This window comes from Canis lupus, chromosome 18, assembly GCF_011100685.1.
Source record: "Canis lupus familiaris isolate Mischka breed German Shepherd chromosome 18, alternate assembly UU_Cfam_GSD_1.0, whole genome shotgun sequence".
Classification (NCBI taxonomy): domain Eukaryota; kingdom Metazoa; phylum Chordata; class Mammalia; order Carnivora; family Canidae; genus Canis; species Canis lupus.
The window spans coordinates 46,682,392-46,689,197 of record NC_049239.1 but is presented as its reverse complement, the minus strand read 5'-3'; the positions used below and the strand labels follow the sequence as shown (position 1 = coordinate 46,689,197).

The window sequence follows — 6,806 nt, the reverse complement described above, 5'->3', positions numbered from 1 at the left end:
CTGCCACAGCTCAGCCAGGGAACCAAGGCCAGTCCCTGGACCCACAGCCTTGTGGTCTTACCATGGCTCAGAATGATGTGGCACTTGGGGACAGGAATCCTGCTTGCGGGAGGGGTGGCTCTCGTCCCGCCCCCTCCACTGAGACCCTGGGTTCTGCCCACTGGACTCTTTGGCCCCAGTCCTTGCTTCCTTGAGGATGCATGCAAGTTCACATGTGCACAGATGTGCGCGTACACACACATGCACAGGCACGCACACTTGTGTGCACACACGCACATCCACATGCAAATGCACAGATGCACAGATGCTGGCTCTTCTTTCCAGACGTGTAGCCCTTGCAAGCACGGTCAGGAAGGAATAAATCTTCAAGGCTTGCAACCTCCCTGAACCCCTTCTCACCACTGCTCTGCATACCCTTGAGGGCTTCTCAGACTGGGGCGGGGGGTGGGGAGATGGGGAGCCTCAGCCAGAGTGCAGAAAGGAGGCAGCAATCCTCCCAAGACACAGGCAGACCCAGCTGGGGAGATAGGACAGAACCGGAATCTGGTCCCCAACCCCAAGAAAAGGGTTGCCGGAACTCCCCCCGGGGGGCTGGGGCCAGCAGCCAGCTCCCAGCGCCTTGGGAGGCCTTGGAGAGGTGGTCCCTCTGCCTGCCGGCCCACCCTGGGAAGGACATTCTTGGAGTCCAGGGGCCAGGACCCCTGGGCAGGCCTGCCCTGCGGTTGCATGGAGCGGAGGCTGGGACACCTCCTCCTGCCTGGAGCTGGCTGTCTGGACACAGACCAAAGATGCTGGTATCTGACAGGGAGGGTGGAAAATGAGACAGAGATGGGGCACATGGGGAGGGCAGGACTCCACAAACACCCCCCACCGCGGCAGGGGAACAGTATTGGCAGAGGCAGCCTAAGCAGGTAGCAGGACTGGGGGTGGGGGGCTGACCTGGGGCCCATCTCAGGGCCCAGTGTGGGGGGCCCAGAGCCAGAGTGGCCAGAGGCAGAAGGGCAGCAGCGGCCTGGGTGTGAAGTGATGACAGCCAGCATGGGTGTCAGCCGCTTCCTCCAAGCACCCCATGCTCCCTGCAGCCCAAGGCTCCTCCGGCCAGAAGGCAGGGTGCCAGTGTCATTCGTAAGGCAGAGCTGGGTGCTGAGTGGGAAAACCAGAGCCCCAGACCCAGCCAGCAGGGGCCACGTAAGGCCAGGGTGGGTCTGAGCCACCTTGGAGGTCCGACCCCTAACACCCACCCTGTGGTGCTGCCCCTCGAAGTTCAGTGCAGCAGAGCATGCTGGGAGTGTCAGCCCCTGGGGTGATTTCCTTGTCTGCTCAGACTCATTCACTCCAGCTGCTTCTTCTCCATCGCTGAGGGGTGCGGAGCCACGGGAGGGGGACCCTTGGAGCAGGCCCAGCCAGCCCTCTGGGAGACAGAGGCAGAGGACACTCCAAAGGGGCTCTGGGCGTGGGGAGGGTCGCAGAGGTGGGCGAGGGCCAGAGGCCCCACCACGAACCCTCTCCACTTTCGAGTTCAGCAGGGCAGGGGTGCAGGTGGCCAGTGGCTCTCGGTGGTGGCTTGAAAACCAGTCGTGGGGCACCATTTACACTAGGGCGATCGGCAGTCTAGGAACCCTGGCCCCACACCCCGCGGGGAGCTGGGTGCTCACACTGCCCCCCAGCCCCATGAGAGCCACACCCACACCAGAAACTTCCTGCTTCTGCCCAATGGCTCCGGACCACGGCAGTCCTTGTGAGCCGATGTTCCCGAAAACCAGAAACTGGCAACTCTTCCCCAGAACTTTACTAAGGGGAAAATACTCACTCCTCGTCAGACGAGGACAGGAGACCTGACCCTCGGGAGGCCACCTGCCCCCTCCGCTGACACGGGCTGGGCCCGGAACACTCCATAAAAGTGGCTCAGGGCTGCAGCAGCCCCCAGGGCGTCCCTTGGACCTGCCACTCTCCGGCAGGCGCCTGCTGGCCCGCTGCGTGGATTAGGTAACAGCGCATTCCATCGGCCCTTCTCTCAACAGAAGAATCTTAATAGGAAATTCACCTTAAAAGGTGATCGGTGTCTTCCCAGGGCCACTTTCGGCGAGATGGAGCAGGTCAGAGCAGGGAAAACAAGGCTTAATCCCCAGAGCTTTCCTGTGGGGCTTTGCGGAGGAGACTGTACGGCTCAGGACCCAGCCCCCCACCACCCGCCTCCCCTCCCACGCCTTCCCCCACCCCTGTCCCAGCATGTCCACCGTCGGGGTGGGGGGGCTCGGGGCCACAGCCCCAAATGCACAAGGGCGGCCACATAGAGGACTGGGACACAGGCTGGACCAAAGGGCTTCCCTTTGGCACCTGCAGGCCTGACATCCTTCCCCATGGCCAGATGCCCCACAGTCGGACAAGGAAGCTGGGGCTCCAAGTGAAGAGCCACGTGCCACATGGAGGGGAGACGTTGGGAGAGCCACAGTTCGGTGGGCCCTCTGTTCGGGGAGCAGGCCCAGGAGCCGCATTTGGGGGCCAGAGGGCAGCTGTGTTCTCTGTTCTCCCCCACCCCCCCTGGGGCGCTGGCCGGGGGCGCATGGAGTGCGGTGCCCCCCCAGTCCTGGAGTGTCTTGCCGGCAGACAATGGGCAGTACCCTCTCCTTGGGTACCCGGGACAGCCAGCCCCCTCCCCTGGTCACTCCCACCAGAGTGTGGAGGGGCACGCTGCAAATGTCATTATTACCAGGAGCCATTTATAGGGTGCACTTTGTACGCATACAGGGTTTACAATCCCTTTTATTAGTCATAAAAAGGGAAGGGGAGGAGGCCGCAGCCCTGTGGGAACTGTAGCCGCAGTCACCTCCTCCACTGGCGCGAGTCCCCGGCCTCTGGGTCCCAAAGGATGGGGCATGGGTAGCCAGCTGCAGAGACGTACCCACATGGAGGGTGATGAGGGACCAAGGAGAGCCCGATGTGCTTTAGCTTTTGGGGGCAGAGGCTGAGACCCAGAGTCAGGGCTTTGTGAGGAGTCCTCCCTTCTGATCCTCCTTCCCAGAGCATGGAGCCCCCAGACCACTGTCTCACCTCCCTGCACCTGTGCCTGCCGTGGATGGCACCCTTGATCCCTAGGGGTACCCTGAAAAGAGAGGCAGAATGGGTATTGACTGCAGGCAGTTTCCAACCCGGCCCCTCACTCTTGGTCTTCCTTCTCCTAAGGCCTCACCCCAAATCAAAGCAGGGAAAGGAGCCTGCCTCCTAAGCCACTCCCCATAATCCTGTTGGAAGCCACCAGCCTCTGCGGACACTGACTTGGGAACCAGAGCTGGGGTCAGTTCCTGGGGTTTTAAGGCTCCAGGAGCCCTTGGGAGGCAGGTCGGGGCTGGTGGAGGCAGGACAAAGTGCCTGGCACTCCCTCCACCCCAACCTGACCTGTGGGAAGCCCCCGGCAGGGGGACTGGGATCTGGGTGGCAGCAGGATGCAGGTGGGGGAGGGGGACTCAGTCTCAGGGGCTGGCTGAGGCCTGGGCGTCCCTGAGGTGGCTGGGGGTCCCTGGCGGAGACCCTCGGGGGTGCGTGATCCAGGCGGGCCTGAGGGGCACCTCTATCCTTCCACTGAAGGAGGAAAGAGCAAGCTGACCGGGCTCCGGGGAGCTCCAGGCGGATGCAGAAGAGGAGATGCTCACACTCCGGAACAGTGAAGGAGGTCTGTGCAGAGGAGCCTGGAGGGGTTCGGGATTCGGGGTCTGGGCCAAGTCCCCCCCTCCAGAGGTGGTGAACTCTGGCGTCTCCAGGGCCCCGGGCTGCCCTCGGGGTCTTCACAGGCCCTCACACTGGAGGTGCCAGCACATCCCTCCCGGGCCCTGCTGGCCTCCCGCGTGGCCCCGGCCACCTCCCCTGCACGTGCCTGCTGCCCCTCAAGGCTTGGTGGCCCGCTGCGGCCTCAGCTCAGGCCTCCTCCTGCAGACTGGGACCCTTTCTCAGCCGCTGCCATCCGACGGACGCTGCTTCCCCCCTCAGATTGGGGCCTCTCTGGGGCAGGGGGCTGCCTCCCCTTGGCGGGGGGACCTCTGGCCAGGCAGGAGGGGCCGCGACTTCCGCGTCTGCCCAGAGGCGCCCGGCGGGCGGCCCCCCCAGACCAGAGGTTCCCGGAGCCAAGGCGCTGCCTCCCCCACCACCGTGGAAAGTTGGCCTAATCAATGAGGCCGCACGCTAAATAAATCACTCGAGGGGCTTAGAGCAGTGTTTTTGCAGCGGCTGTAATAATAATATTAATAACAATGCCCCTCAGAAACCTGGCAGAGGCTGCACTTGCGGGCGGGGTGGGGGCGGGGGCCACGCTGGCGCCCCTGCCCCCCGGCCTCTGCCCACCCACTAGGCCCCGAGGCCACCCAGGGCCTCCTGGGGGGCTTTGACCCAGCCCCCACCCGGGTGGCACACATGTTGGGGAGGCGGGGGCAGCTGGAAGACCCCCAGAGATACCCTGGCCAGAGGGGGCCAGAGGGGGCCAGAGACAATGGGTGGAGGGGGAATGAGGGAAGGGCATGGGGCAGGGGTGCCTGGGGGAAGAGTGGGAACGGGAGCCGGAGACCATCCAGGCTGGTCCAGGCTTAGCCCCTCACTTCTGAGGACCTGTGTCCCTGCCGCCCAGCCCTGACTGGTTCCCCCCACACACCCCGAGCCAGGGCCCAGGGAGAGGTCCCATTCTTGATCATCCACGTGTTCTGGTCATCTGCGTGTTCTGTTCGTCCACGACCGTCCCCATGATCCCAGGCTGAGTGTGCTGAGTGGGCACCGAAGCTCTCCCCTGGGTTGGGATCAGATGGGCAGATGGGAGGCCAAGACCTCGACCCAGGTGGGTGCAGTGTGGCAGTGGGAGCCGGCCAGTGGGCTGGCATATCCTGGGGCTCCGGAGCAGTGGAGGGAGGGAGTACTGAGCATGACCCTCTCTCTGAGAAGTGTCTGGACAGAGCGGCCAGGTGCCCCCATGGGCGCTCGGATGGCCCCAGGCCTGCGCCAGGGCTGGGGTGAGGAGCCCCGTGGTGGGTGTCCCGGCTCTAGTCCCTCGTTCCCTGGCACCCTGTCTCCTGGAAGCCGCCCCTCCCCCGTGGGGGTCTCCTCACTTGACTTCATTTCATCCTCACTTTCTGAAACAGGAACCCTGCCCACCCTCCCCACCTTGGGCTCAGCCCCCACGACCTGGAACCAAGACAAGGGGTCCTGCCCAGGTTCAGATCTTGAGGTCACACATTTAAGCCATGTTCTGGGGTCCCAGGGAAGGGGGTGGAGGGTCTCCATCTTGCACTCTCTGCCACTGGGCCCATCCCTTGGTTCTGGGGGCCAAGACGGCCGGCTGGTTGTGGGCAGGAAGAGCAAGGCCTGCTTGCTAAGTGGGGTGCAGAGAAAATTGTGCCCGGGACCTGGACAGACCTGGGTGGTCCAGTGGTGGCAGCAGGAGGGGCGGCCCCTGAGGCTTGGGGAGACTCTTGCCGCATTGCTGCTGGGAAGGTCCTCAGAAAGGCTGCCCCATCTTCCCAGGCTTCTGGGAGGGAGGAAGGACCCCTGTGTGGGGCTTTGGAGCAGACTGGGGGTCCCAGTGTGTCCCATGCCTGGCCCAGGGGGGCACAGAGGATGTCCTATGGGGGTCTCCAGGGACAGGTAGGAGCCGGCCCGCTGCCCAAGCCCTGCCCAGTGGCCAGCTCTGCTCCCCGGAGCTACAGACGAGAAGGCCAGGGGGCCACTCCCTGCCCCACCTCTGCCCAGCTGGTCCTGTCGGGGTCTTGGTTCTCAAGGTCTCTCCTAGTTGTGTCCCCTGTGAGGACCTGGTGGCTTCCGGTCATGGGGGGCAGCGTGGGGCACCCCTGCCAAGCTGTCGGGCTGGAGACCACAGGCCACCAGGGTGGCAGGTTCCTTGGAGACAGTCCTTAGAAGAGAGAGGCCTGAAGGCAGAAGAAGACGGGAGAGGTAGGGTGCTTGCAGGGTCACTGGGGACCAGGTGTGGTCGGAGGGACCATGGGCAGCAGGTCTGGGGGGCAGGGAGGGAGTGAGGGTGGACCCTCAAGCTTCAGGCTGGTTGAGTACGAGGGGCCCAGGCTTTGTTTTATTTGGGAGGCTGATTTCTGGGGACCTGGGAGCCAGGGGTTGGGGGCACCAGAGGGTGACTTTGGGCGATCCTCTGAGGGGAGGGCCACCTGTACAGAGCGCTGTTCTGGGAGCCAGTGACTGGTGCTGGGGGCTGGCGGTCAGGATGTCAAAGCCTCTCCTGAGTTCAAAGATGTCAGAGTAAAGGCCGTGGGCCCCCTGCCCTCCATTTAACCTCGGCCCCAAAAAGGGGACAGGGAAGTAAAGGAGGAAAATAAAGCTCCTGTCCCTCAGTCTTCTGACTGGGGAGAGGGAGAAGGTCCCAGCTGGGCTTCTGAGGTGGCCCCCCCTGCTTGCGACAGGGACAGAAGACACCCAGTGTCCCGCTCCATCCCCACCCCCACATAGACAGCAGGAGCGGTGGTTTGCAACTCAAGCTCCACCACGTGAAAAATGAATTCCTTGTTTTATGATGAGAAGGGGGAGGGGGCATGGAGAGGGAGGGAGAGAGGGTGGACAGAGGGAGGGGGAAGGGAGAGGGAGGGGAGGAGGGAGGGGGAGAAGGCGGGTTTTATCATTCTCCTTTCTCCTGGTTTTAAGGCCCCCCACCCAGGCAGGGCCACACCCCTGCCCCAGCCTGGATGCCCACCCCAGGCCTGGGGCCCAGCCAGGCAGGAAGAAGGGGGAGGGGAGGAGGGGCAAGGGGTGAATCGACACTGGCTACGGGCCCAACCAGCAGTCAAAGGCCGGAGTGGAGGAAA

The 6,806-nt window shown here is 63.6% G+C and overlaps 1 long non-coding RNA gene across 1 annotated transcript; it reads left to right on the top strand.

Annotated features, from left to right (window-relative positions):
* The first annotated feature begins 2,824 nt into the window (after positions 1 to 2,824).
* LOC111090823 lies at positions 2,825 to 4,133 on the top strand. Its single transcript, XR_005372964.1, has 4 exons — positions 2,825 to 2,913; positions 3,184 to 3,294; positions 3,586 to 3,670; positions 3,931 to 4,133. It is a non-coding gene; the product is annotated as an uncharacterized LOC111090823 (long non-coding RNA).
* Positions 4,134 to 6,806: the final 2,673 nt, after the last annotated feature.